At 33.5% G+C, this 14,433-nt stretch overlaps 1 pseudogene; it reads right to left on the bottom strand.

The window, feature by feature from the left end:
- Positions 1–6,373: 6,373 nt before the first annotated feature.
- LOC126694296 (cellulose synthase-like protein E6) lies at positions 6,374–13,697 on the bottom strand (annotated as a pseudogene).
- Between the last annotated feature and the right edge of the window lie 736 nt (positions 13,698–14,433).

Below are 14,433 nucleotides of genomic sequence, written 5' to 3'. Positions count from 1 at the left end.
ATATAAATATGCCAAGGGAAAGCTAGAATATATCATCGAAGGTGTTGGCAAACAATCACCACAGTATTCCAATGAATGCACGTGAATTCATGTAAGCTTATTGTGCAAGCAGTGTATTGCTTTTAACTTTTCTTTCCTGTGCGACCATAAAGGAAGTTATTAAATAACAAGCCAAGTGTCAAGGCAAATAAGGTGAAGCAATATTGGTGTGTATAAATTTAAAATGACTATAGCCAAATTCACCCAAGAGACCTGTGAAAGCATATCGTAACAACGCATGGTCTAGTGAATGTTGGTGTGAAGTACTTGAAAAGATCAAGGTAAAAGAATTGTTCTTAAAGAGCATGTATGTGCCATATATTGGCTAAAGCTTTTAAATGCGAAAGCTAGCTCAAATATTTGGTGCTCAAGCACTTGATAAACATCACTATATTTTCAAATCTGTCTAATCATAAGGACATGCCATTCAGCCAATATGAACTACTTAAATATATGTTTAAACATTCACATGAATGGGCACTGTTTCTTAATAGACTAGTGAGATGATTAAGTAAGATGGCAACGAGAATACATCCCTGAGCCTTGTTCTTGAGGGCGAAGCCTTTACAAAGTCTTTGACTTCATCGAAAGTGAGACTAGTTGCCTTGGCTTATATCGCCCATGTTTGCATTGGCAATTGTGGCGCCTAAGAAATATGCACCCCCTTTTCTTTTAAGCTTAAGGTGATCCTTTTGATATCATGCTAGATGGCACCATGCATGAGCATATAGATCCCTACCAAGTAAGGGTTCCCATCTGATCAATCCAATGGCATGTTATATGGCTTTTGAGAATACCAATAAGGTAAGTGCTATCATTTGAAGTCTTCATGAAAGAATAGCACCATTGGTACACCCCCAAGGGCCCGCCCCCCCCCCCCCCCCCCCAAGAGGCGGATATTCCTGAAATCCTTGCTAGCTTATGGAGGTCTGTGGGGATGACAGCTTCCATGTCATAGACTAGAGAGAAAAGGTGAAACTTCTGTGGCTTGTAACTTGAGATTACAATGGGCCCAGAGGGCTGCAAGGAGCTCCTTTGTGTTTGCTATGTCTCATGGAAGATGGGATCACCATCACCTTGGCATGCTAGATAGCAATGATAATAAGCCATTTTAGCCACCAGTATGCATTAAGTTTGATGACCATTCAAAGTAAATCATGTCTAATCCATAGAATTCCAAGAGGCAACATAAGGCCATGCCTTGCATAATGGCTAAGAAATAGCTTTGCTAAGTGAGTCATGACTGTCATGAGAATTTTGTATAACACAGTAGCCCTCAATGGCTTGATAAAATATCATTTCAAGGAGTAAGTAAATTGTATACCACACATATATGGTTAATAGATGAATCTAGGTCATCATGAAAGATACTGGGGGTAAACTAAATTAGCCCCCTAGTAATCACCTAGAATCAATTTGTTCAATAAAGAATTTATTTTGAAAAAACCACCATGGGACTGCCAAAAGCAAGGTCAAAAGACAAGACTGAATTACTTTCATCCACTATAAATTTCGCGAAGATAATTTTCATTAGTGATGAAAGATCAGCAAGTAAATCAGCCACTGAAATTAATGAAGGCAGTCATGTAGCCAAATCTATACATAGTCCTAAACATGTGAAATGGGAGAAATTACTCTCCGATTAAGCAAAAAGGGATACCATGATTCAATAGAAAGCTATTCATGCTTTTAAGAAAGAGTCAAGGAACTTCCCTGAATTTGTAGCTCGGGAGGCTAGAGATCATTCCCATTATTGGTGGTAAGGTTCCACAATGCTGCTACTGAGTTAGTAGTCACTAATTGCATTCTAAGGCCATTTGGGCTGATGCCTTGACAAGTTGTACTGTCACTATCTTTCCCAAGCTAGATTGAGTGGCTCAAAGCGACATCCAAGCAATATAACTAGATAGTCAAAATATTTGAGTGTCCTATAACGTCATTACAGATTAGCCATAAGGCATAAAAAATAATTTACTTAACCTGCAAGAACAAGATTAGTACTACTAAATAACTAGTTTGCAGTTAAATAAAGCTAAATCAGCCATTTAGCCTTGTGCAGATACAGGTCTAGGAACAGGAAATCATAATGAGAAAAATTAAATCTTGTAATCATATATTAAGCTTGTCAAAACTAGTCTTGAGAGAAAATATTGTTTAGGCATTACTCTCAACTCAAACAGTCGTGTTTCTAGCAGTATATGAGAAAATATCAAAGTGAAGAAACTTCCCTTGAAACGCAGATTGGAGATTTTAAGAACCTGCCCTCACATTAAGTGGATGCTAGCTTTCTATGGGAAGTATCTTTGTTTCTCCTTTCAGCTTCTATTGGTCAGATAATGCCAAATGTGATGAGCTTGTTGCTGCACACATAAAGCTTGTTGCAGGCAACATGTAAGCTCCAACCCATAGTGTTCCCACTGTCAATGATGTGGAAGATGAGACCATCTTTAAGCTAAACACCTTGACAGAGAATATCTAGTGTGAGTATATTGTGAATATATTTATTTATTTCAGCAAATAGAAGCAAGTAATATAAGTCATGTCTGCTACATAAACATCTTCAAAACTGGTGGCTACTTGTTAGGCCAACCAACATCAGCTTCAAAACGAATTAACAGCCATATTTTACTTTCAACCCAGGTGCGAATGTGATTAAAAGCACCTTAAAGCTTCAAAAGAATCTTAAAGAAGAAAATAAATAAAAGGGAACATAAACCAATGAAAGCTCTTAGCTGCAGAAGGTAGTAAAGTCTAGCTTAGGCATCATCCAAAAGGCTTAGAAAGAACATAACACTTTCTTGAAGGTGTCCATAATAAATAAGCTGCCTTTGAAAAGGATAATAGTGATTGTAGCAAAGCGAGGACCATATTTAACATATAATCATAATAAAAATGCCTTGCAACCATGCGTGAAGCCAAATTTATACATTGGTTCTCAAATTAATATAACCAAATGACGTCAAGCTTCAAGAGAAAAGTAAAGGCAGAGGATAAATAAAGTAGAGAAGACTTCCCTGAATTTGGCGATGAGCTTTTCAGCTGGAGCCGTGATTGAGTTAAGGAAGGGAAAGAGCTCTCTCTGTTTCCTTTTCCTTGCCAATCCCTATTTTTTTTTTTAACTCTTCTATTGAGACCCAAAGCTTTAGTGGGTCAGCTAAAGTTGTATTGACCACAAGGGGTTTTCACGGGATTTTCGACAAACACCTTAGCAGCAAGGCAAGAAAGGAACGTCATTTACATGAGCACAAGTTGTTAAAGAACAACCCCATTCGGACCCATCTTCAAGAACTCGAATCAACCTTAGAACTATGATTCTTCGAGAAGAAAGGAATTTTCTCGTTTTCTTCAACTGGGCATGATCCGTTGGGTTATGTAGGACTAGTTGTGGATCTAACCAATCAGTCAATGGCTTAGTTTCAGAGGCGAGACAAGTTACAAAGAGCACAACCATTGTCACGTCGATTCCATGGCGGAGTGGGATAGTCTGGTCAACAAGACAAACGCCTTTGATATTAGACTCATGGGAATCTTGCCATACAATGGCCATGGAGTGGCCCATGAACTGTGAAACAACCGTGCCTGATAATGAGATTGTTAAGATCTTACCGAAGATAGTGCCTCTGATAAAGACTAAATCAGATCTGCTCTTAAACACTTCAATACTTTGGGACCTCTGGGCATGTGTTGCTCATTAGCTTGTGGGTTTTGAGTACATGGGAGCTGTTTTGATAAAAAGGAGATTGTTTTTAGGCAAAGAAACAACTAAAAGTACAGATCCAAACCAATACATGTTTGAATAACCCATCCGACAAGAGAAAACCCTTGGTCAGCAAAACGAGAAACAAAATAAGAAAAATATAAGAATCGTTTCTGGGATTTCTTTGGAGCATGGAATAGAGAAGACCTAGGCAATGGATGTCTAAGAAGTCAATAAAAATAAGAGATTTTGGATCCCAGTGGAGTCGCAAAAAATGTACGTGCAAGTTTAAATTTTGGAGATTATCTTGTAAAGATGTTTAAAACCTTAACTGTACATTTAGATATCATTTTTGTCAAAAATGGTGTTTTTGTTTTTGTAAGAAAATGAAGAGCATGAGAGTAAAGTTGTAAGATAAATACACAGGTGTTTTTAACGTGGAAACCCTCTAGGGTGGGAGAGGGAGAAAACCAAGGGCATAAGCTAGTCGAATATTTCATTGTTTTCTGAAAATGGTTACAATGGAGGTATTGTGTTACAATGGAGAAAGAGAGAAAGAAGAGGTGGGAAGAGAGCTTTACCATAGTGTCAAAAAGTGTCTCTTGTGTCTATTCTCTTATCATTGAGTCTTTATCCTTCTTTAATAATGGTGAAAATGGACACATGTCACTTTCCTAATGGGTAAGGTGTCGTCTTTCCATTGGAGAAGAACAAAATAGAGTCTTTACAAAATGGGACTACATGCATTTGGTGCTTCTTTGACAAGTGTGTGCGCTTGTACTACACACAATAATGCTTCCTCAACAAGTTGGTCTTCTACTGTAAATATTCCCAAAACCTGTAGCATGTAATTGAAATGGTTCATGAATGATCTTGCTATCACTTTCATCCATTATCTTGGACACATGGACCACAATTAATGGCTACATGCTTGCTATGCCTTGGACACGTGGTGATGGCAGATTGGCTTAATATAAAGCAAATCCAATATGCCCCACTTGTGGGGTTGGTGACCGTACAAACAGTCACTCTCTTGATCTGATGACCTACTGTTCATTAACAAAAGAATTAATTCGAAAAAAAAATTCTTTTTACTCAACATTCAAACGGTATCAACAAAACCATTCCAGATCTTTTCTCTCTCAAACATCTCTAAACTCAATGTCAATCAAAATACAAACTCAAATCACAATTTCAAAACTAATCAAATTAGAACAAAAAAATATATATATAGCAAATCTGATCCATCTGAGCAGCAGTGGGGATCTTTAGCCTTTGTCATCCGCCGGTGATCTTTTTCTGAGAGAGAGAGAGAGAGAGAGAGAGAGCATTTGGTTTGTTTTGGAGTGGTAGAGAAGAAAAGCGAAAAGGAAAGTGAAGATAGAGGGAAGGGAAAGAATACATGCGTAGAGGAGAAAAAAAAAACGTGTGGATCAAAAACAAAATAAAGAGATCAAGGAAAAATAAAAATAAAATAAGAAATTAAAATTGGGAAATGCTACCACAATATTTTCATAATACATTCACAATAAAATTTAAGTGGTGGGTTGTTACTAGTTAATATTGGTGAGAAAAAAAATAATTAAAGTGGTGTGTTCAAATTAAAATCAATAACAAATTACCACATATGGTTTGTTGTGAAAGTATTGTAAAAATGTTTAGAACATAGCACTTCTCATTAAAATTAGATGATTCTACGACTCGTTATATCATTGCTACAAGTGCTCCACTAGATTTGTTAAAAAAAATATCATTATTGGAAAATTTAAAAATATTACTGTTGGGAGATTTAAAAAATATATTTGTTGAGAATTTGAAAATTATGATGAATGAAGGAAGATTGAAAAAAAAATATATTAAAGAAAGAATATTTAAAAATGATAGAGAAATTATAGAGAATTTGTTGGAAAATATACTTGAAAAGTAGGTAGGCAAAAGGTAAAATGAATTGTTTTCTCTTCAAACAGTACAAAAATTTGAAGAGGCTGCTAGAGATGCTTTATAATGCATGTATAGATTCAAATTTCTGGCACTTTTTTTTTAAAGTACAAACCTCTTCAAGTATCTAACTATTCTCTCAAGTATATACAGTCCCTTTGTTCCACACACACCATCAAATTGAACACCTATGCTCACATATGACATATCTATGTGAAGCAATGGCAGTGCGGATCAAGTTGGGAGCCTTGCCTATTCTCACACGGCAATGGAAGTGTAGTATATGTCCTTTGTTGGGACTTAACGTGAAGTTAGCTTCATGGAATACATCCCAAATTATTTTGAATGATTGTCATCCAGGACTAGTTCTCTACCACTGGCAGATCTTGTTTGAATGCCTAGGCTGTGGTTGTAGCTATTATAAAGAAATAGTATTGTTTGCATTTGGGAAGCATCTTTTGTGCTTTTAAAGAGATAGAAAAAAGTACTTTTTTTTTTTCTTTCAAAATAAATGAAGTATTTTGGAAATGCCAACATAACATTACCTAAATAATTCACAATGGGAGACACCTTTGCTTTGTTGAGGAAAAGAAGAAAGATCAATATTAATTTAGTAGGGATCCTTAATCACATATAACTTGGGCAGAAAAATAGATACATCATATGATCATAGCACTTCATAGTCCATACGAACTTGGGTTGGAAAAAAATTTGGGATGAAGTCTCCCATATATAAAGAAAAGAAAAAAGAATTCTTTTTAAATTTTCCTAACAATGGAAAAGACCATCACCGCCTAACCTTCACCAGTAGAATTTCAATTCAAGGCCTTATTTAAAGGAAGAGCTACATACCACATGGCTAGTAAGATTTGATATACATTACAATAAAAATGTGTCAAATTATAGGCATCAAACAAGCCAATGAAGCTAAAACAATAGACTTGAACAGAATCGAAGAGGGTATACGACCTTTATCATTGCGGATGAAGAGTGCTTGGTAGACTGGTATGTTGAGCATGACAAGTAGCAAGTTAAGACTAAGCTGCAAGATCAACTGGTCCAATACCTTGAACTCCAAATCCAAAACAATCTTTTTGATTCCCCCAATTAAATTGAAGAAGTTTAGCATTGCCAATGTTGCTATAATAGTAAACATGATAGTTGAGCTTCCAAACTCTATGATTTCTTGCTCGTACCTCTTTGACACATCCTCTGTGACCACCTTTTCTGTGATTGCAAATGTTGCTTCAGAGAGGCCTAATTGTCTAACAATGGTGTTAATGAATGCGAAAAAGTGTGCAGTAGTCCTTCGAATCACCCACATTCGTTGCCAATTCCACCAAGCTTTAAGTGTATCCCCACAACTTAGAGCCTCAGCTATGCTACAAGCATTTCTAGCCACAATCACATATGCAAAGGGTAGGAACCATAGGCTTTTAACCTAGAAAGAAGAGGCCAAGAAATCAATAAGTAAATGTATTACTGTAATTGGGTCAATAAGAATTTTAATACATTAATATGAGGAATGTGATTCGGCCTTAACGACCTACATCCATAGAAAAAATCTTTAATGGCTACATATTTTACTATAAAGTTTCGTGGGTTACAATACTTGCAGTACAAGTAAGTACAAGTAGGATTATAATTAATTTTCTTACACTCTAAGTAAGATTACGATTACTTTGCTTACACTTTAAATAAGATCAAATATAATGAATATGTATTAGAATTATATTACAAACTTGGACCTTGACTAGAATTAAACCTCGATATATTATAAGAAAAGAATAGTAAAGAGACAAACCTGAGGGAATATGGAAATGCCATGGAGCAAGTAGAAGGGAGGAACAATCACATAATAGAGTGTTGGGAGGGAAAATGGAGCCCATAAAAGATAAATACGTACAATATCCCATTTGGGCACCCAATTTTATCTTGCCATGACCATATATGAAAGGGCAATACTTGGAGAGAAATATTTGAAACAGGCCTTCAGACCACCTCTTTTGTTGAATAAGAACATCATTTAAGGTAATTGGAGCAACACCCAAGAAGGCCTTTCTATTAGGGTTATAATAATGTGATTTCCAGCCCCTACATTGGATAGCCAAGCCAGTTATAAAGTCTTCAGATGAGCACCCATAAATTAGCCCCATCTGCAAATTTATAATTACCATGTTCAAGATTAAAAGTTTCATACATATACACACACCCACAAAGAGAGAGAGAGAGCTTTCGCCCCCACTGAGTCTCCTTCTCAAAGCTATAACTAGCAAGTATTTTTGATGCTACTTCTAATTCATTAACAGTTTTATTTGTATTATTTTTGTCTTCTATGTTCCATTCTTTTCTATAATCCTTGGAATACACTTTTCCACAAAGACTTTCTCTTCTATGGAAACATGCAGTGCCACAATACGGAATTGCACCATATCCATCTATTCCAGCAAGCTCAACCTTCATATTTAACCAAGAATATAGTATGTTACTCCACCAAATAATCCATATAGTTTGATATTTCTGAAAACAAAGCTACAGATCTTAGATTACCCACATTACTAATTACTGAAAAAGTACATGCATATAAATCATTTTTGGTGATATTGTCATAATTTTGTGGAAATTGCAGGAAGGAGATCTCATGGCCTCTCTTTTCATCCAAGAAAAAACATAGTGCTTCTTGTATTGTATCTGCATCATTTGCATACATGTCACAGTCCAAGTTGAGGATGAAAGGGGCATTGCTTATCTCTGATGACACTCTTATCTGCAAATATGAAATACAATATCAAAATACTAGGAAACTAACAATCAATAACATTACCTAGTGGACAGGGTCACAAATACTTACATCATTACTACACATGCTTACAAACTAAACAAACTTCTTTTCCGTATGCTTATTTTCATTTCACTTTAGAAATATCATGACATTGAAAAAAAATTTAAAGAACATGTGTTGCAAGTACAGTTCTACTGGGAGAATGTAAAGTAAATGTATGTACATAAGTTGAAAGTTTACCAGTGCATTCATAGCTCCAGCTTTGAAGTTATGAGGCCATTGGGGTCGTTTTTCTCGTGCCATGTACACTAGCATTGGCAATCGCCCTCCATATATATCAACCGCGTTTTTGTCCCTTCCATCAATCATAATCTTAAAAAAAAAATGATAATAAATAAAATATTCTTTTTAAAAGGGTGTATTATGAAATTTTTGGGGAGAATACAAGAGTTACCTCCACAATTGACTGGTGATCTTGCTTTGTTACTTTGGAGTTCCATTCTGAAAATCCTTTGTGTTAGTCCCTTATTTCTTTTGTAATCTCTCCCATTTCAACAGTTGAGTTAATCCGATTTTCCATTTCTTTGTATAGTTTCTTTAAGAAACATTAAAAAAAAATGATTAGCAGTTTATCATCATGAAAATTCAATCATTTTAGCTCAAGGGTCATGCAAACAGTTAGTTGATGCCACATGGCATGGATTAAGACTAAGTATTTGGTAATTCAAATGACCATGCTTGTGAACAACTAACAATATAACTCATTAAGCCATCTAAAAAAGTCTCATGAGTATTTAGATTGTTAATTGAATAAATTGTTTTGAAGAATTTTTCTCTAAATATATTTGAAGGAGAATTTAATCCATCGTAAACTCACTACCATTCAACTTAAGGGTACTATTAGGATAATGAAATTTGTATCATTTAGGGTAAATTACACTTTAATTACCACTCTAGGGTAAAATATACACATGATTACACTTTGTACCATAAACTTTTTGAATGCATATTTTACTCCCTAAACTATGACTCTTGTTATACTTGGCATTATGACGTTAAATTTGTCTTTACCTTGTATAAAAAAATATGACATTACGTGAAAAGACTTAATTGTCTATCTTCTCAATTCCTTAAAAATAAAAGAGAAATTACATTTCACTACACTAAATTGTACTCTCAATTACATTTTGCATCATAAATTTTAGATTTCGATCCAAGTTAACATCAAACTTTACGTCGGGTGCAGAGTATAACAAGAGTCATAGTTTAGGATGCAAAACATGCATTTGAAAAATTTATGGTGCAAAATGTAATTAGAGGTACAATTCAGGATGTAAAGTGTAATTTTTCCTATTATTTAAGTGGATAAACTAGTCTAACTAAATATGCCATGAACTTACCTTGATAGCCAACAATTCTTGGGCATATGTGATGTCTTGAATGTCAATTTGTTGAGCAAAGTAGGCACTCGGGGACCTTGGTTGGATATTGAATTTTTCGCAAAAGGGTATCCAATGCTTAGAAAAACTAGAGGCCTCTAGGAGAGCATAAAATGTCAACTCCGACCCACCATCATCTAAAAGATAAATACTCAAATTTTCAAGCGGATAATTGTAGGACATGACTGATAAGATTGTGTTGATCACCATAGTTGGTGGCTCCTTCTTGGAGTCTGCCGTGCACACGAAAATGTCAATACTTGGTAACTTGTCTTTGTATCTGTAACATGCAAAGAAAGTATAAATTGAGGCGAAAAAATGGCACAATATTTTCAGATTTTATTCCAAGAATGTCATATAACCGCTATGATGGTTCACATTTACCATGTGGAATTGAAGTGAAATAAATAATAAAATAAAATTTTTCTTTTTGGGCTTGTTTTTTAGAAAAAAGATTTTTCACTCTTTGAATTTGCTGAATAATTCTCTATTTAATGTTTGGTTGATAAGAGAATGTTTTGCATATACAAATATGTATTTAAAAAAAGGAGTAATCATTTTATTAACTTTTAAAAGTTGAAAGATTTAATTGTAAAATGGAACAAATTTTAAGCACTCAATTGAATCAAACTTTAAGGATTTGATTGCTACTTTTGAAAATTTTGAGACTAAATTAGAAAGTAGGTAAAATTTTATGGACTAAAGTTGATGTTTGCAAGTATTAGTCATTGAACAAAATTTAGCTAGAAAATTGGTTGTAGCATAAGGTTACAACCTTACTTAATATCTTTTTATTGGAGGTGAATTTTGACAAATCTACTATTGTATTACATTTTCTTCTTATATCCTTCATATTTGCAAAATTTGTAGAAAATTAAAGATAAATAGCTATTTTATCAACAAATTATTTAAATTGCAAGTTTTTGTAGTTTAAAATTATGCATAAAATACAATATTATAGATTATATAGTAAATAATATCTGTATGACACAAAATTTGACATGTGTATTAAGAGCGTAAAGAACATACAATCCAACGGTTAGATTTTTGAAATATGTAATAATGTTGATGATATTAAGTAATGCTGTAGCCTTAGACTACAACCAATTTTGTAGCTAAATTTTGTCCTTAGTTATTTTAAAATTTCCTAACTTTGGTCTCGTTGAGATTTCATACAGAATATTTCATGGTAATTGATATTTACTATTTTATATCAAGATATTTTCTAGGATTTATCTCAATAAAACTATGATCTTACCCAAATTATTTCAATATTTTCTTTCCTTATTTTTGTTTATATAATTATGTGGGGGCCAGTTAGCTAGAAGGTACTATTAAAACTGTATGAATTGGGCCTATGACCCAATCCGAGGATATTTGCTAGTCCGAGAATGGTCAAATAAGGTTATTATGGGAATGGTAGAAGAAGAAGAAATAAAGATTGTGTATGATAGTCAAAAATATGTCTGAGGAGAAAAGTCATCTCGAAAATAGAGATCCGAGGTCAGTAGGAATATCCTATTATCCTGAACATCCTTCAAGGTTGTACCACGGTTAGAAGTCAGACATTGGATAAGAGAGAAGTAGAGGGAGGCAACAAATATCTACAAAAGCTGCTACCTTCACATTAAATGCATCCCAGCTAACTCTCTGACCGCATTAATGTGGAAGTGATACTTAAACAGTGGTAAAGCAGCCTTACAGCTGCTAGTTGAAGGTTTTGGGAGGTGTTGGATGGGATAAGAAGGAGTTCCTAGAACCTAACCTACACGTGTATGGTGGGTATGATATCAAAATTATAACATATAGCATGGAAAGGTGGCCTAAAAAAGGGAGATCGAAAAACCAAGAAATTTTTGTAATAATCCTTTGAACTCTTGTAACCTTGATCATTAACTTGATATTATAACATAGCTCCTCGGACTGTGCCGAGGACAGATTTTCTTACCTTACTTGTGTTTGATTCTCTTAAATAAACAACTATTATTGTCTTTCTTACTAAATAGAACTAGTTCTTTCACCCACGCTCTACAAATTCATTGTTTGGGCTCATTGAACTAAAACCCAATCCTATATTGGGTCCAATCCAAATTCAGTCCTTACAAATTATTTTAGGTTGATATTTTTGAGATTTTGGATAAATTTTACATATATTTTTGTTACATCTCAAATTAATATTGAACTAGTTGAGTTTGTGTTGTGTGGATATATATTGAGTTTCATAGAGAGAACATACTGGTAGGATTTGAACTTTAAAAATAGCTATAAGAAACCACAACTGTGACTAGACTACCATTCAGGATCGGCTTGATGCATTTAGGGACTTAAGGCAAAAACTAAATTGAGGTATTTTATATATTTAAATATGATTTTAATTTTTTTAATATTTTATTTTCTTGTTATAGATGCAAAATTACTAATTAACTTGAACCACATAAATTTTTATTTATTTATGAGTAATTCTATAGGCACAAAAAATTTGTCAAAACCTATTAATGTGACAGATTGATAGTGGTAAGTAAAAAAGTGATGTTAGTGGTAGATTTAAATGAAAACTAGTAAAACTAAAAGTTTGCCAACTTAATTGTTGTGAAATTTTTTGTATTTTTTTTTTGAGAAATACTATATTTATAATATTTTTACAACAAATCCTAGGTATTAAGTTGTTATTGGTTCTAAGTTGAACCCACCACTTAAATTACTATTTTGACTACTAATAATAGTCAATAATAACCTACCGTTTAAGATTTGTTATGAAAATATTGTAAAAAATGTTCTGGAGGTAGATTTCCCACACTTTTTTTTTCCTTCTACTCTTTTATTTGATAAAAAAATTATTTTATTTATTGGATTGATATTTTTTTTATCAATATTTCATAACATGATCTCGATTTTTATTGCAAAAATAGAGGTTTTGCTAATATTAAAATCATTCTTCAGATTTTTTTTTAATTATTCCTTTAAATTCTCCAATCTCATCAAATTTACAGTGTCAATTGGTTAACTTAATTGAGGTAGACGCAAAATCAATTTAAGAACTAAATTGAAATTAGGCCTAAAATATAGGGATCAAAAGTATAATTTCGCTTTTTTATTTTCATATATTTTCTAGGATTCCTACCAATTAAAAAAAAAAAAAAAAAAAAAAAAAAAAAAAAAAAAAAAAAAAACTCAAGACTGTACTAAGATTAAAATCGTGTTTCAGAGAGATACATATACGTACACAGACTTACTGTGTCAGCTGGTCACCTTGATGGGTTGTCGAAGGAAAATTTTGAAAAAAAAAATAGCCTAGAAAATAAATAATTAAATAAAGTAGGAAGTTGCATCAAGATGAAGCTTTCCCTGTATTCAACTCAGATTATTGGCTACAGTTCTCACCTAAGTGTATGGGAGAGAGAGAGAGAGATCAGAGAGAGAGAGAGAGGTCTAACCTGTATGAGAGTCTTTCCTTAAAAGGGTAATTGTAAACAACCTTAAAACGACAAGACTGAGTGAGTATCCAGTACAAACCGAACCATAGCTCAGCCATGAACATACCAATCCAAGCCCACCTCCCTTGCACTCCAGCTCTTGGGATGTGAGTCAATCTGTAAACCCATATCAAACATATACCAGCAAACACTGTGGAAGCAAACACCTTATATGCACCTCTAAATCTTGCTTCCTTTGTCTCAAACAGTGGAAGTAGTGCTTCTTCTCCACCATCTTCCTTTCCCATCTTCTGTGCGTGTTTCTGTGGTCTCTTGTGTAATGTAATCAAGCGAGCAAGAATGTTTCTATCTATAGTTGACGACCTGATATTTCTCTACTGAAAAGACATAAATGCCTTTTGTCTGGTAGTAATATTTTTATGTTGAGATGTCCGGTAGTAATATTATAATATTAACTACCATTCACATTTACTGTTTCTATTTTCAATTTCATAACTTTATTTTTTAGGAAAATTATTGCTTTATATTTTACTATTAATGTTAACTAGTCGCTAACCCGTGCGATGCACGGGATAGTTAAACAAAATTTACACACATTCACTTTTATTGGTACAATCATTTGAAAATAATTCTAACTAATACCCAAATGTAAGAGATACATTGACTTACTATTTAAAGTAGCATTTTGAAGAATTTACACATATTGTGCAACTGAGTCTTAATTTCTCATCAACAATAAAAACATGGAAAGAAAATAAAAATTACAACAATTAATTTCATTATCTTTCATGCTATACTTTGTAATTATACGAAATTAAGTCAACTCAATTTAAGTAGTTGTAATAAAATTGGCTTTTACTATTCTCTATTCTATAGAGATATGAACATATTGGATTTCTCAAACAATTACCGGTATTGCAATAAAATGATTTATTATTGAAAATAAGAAACAAAGAAAATCTATCTATAGCTTAAGAAACACAATATACTAAAATTAAAGAGATAAAATTTTCGGAGGACAAAATATTATAAATAATTTTAGAAACAGATTATACACTTAAAAGGGTTAGTAATTTATAGCACTTATCCCCCACTATTAGTATA

Source organism: Quercus robur, chromosome 8 (assembly GCF_932294415.1).
Source record: "Quercus robur chromosome 8, dhQueRobu3.1, whole genome shotgun sequence".
NCBI classification, from domain to species: Eukaryota; Viridiplantae; Streptophyta; class Magnoliopsida; order Fagales; family Fagaceae; genus Quercus; species Quercus robur.
Note: the sequence above shows the minus strand (reverse complement) of the source record. Positions and strands in the feature narration are given on the sequence as shown.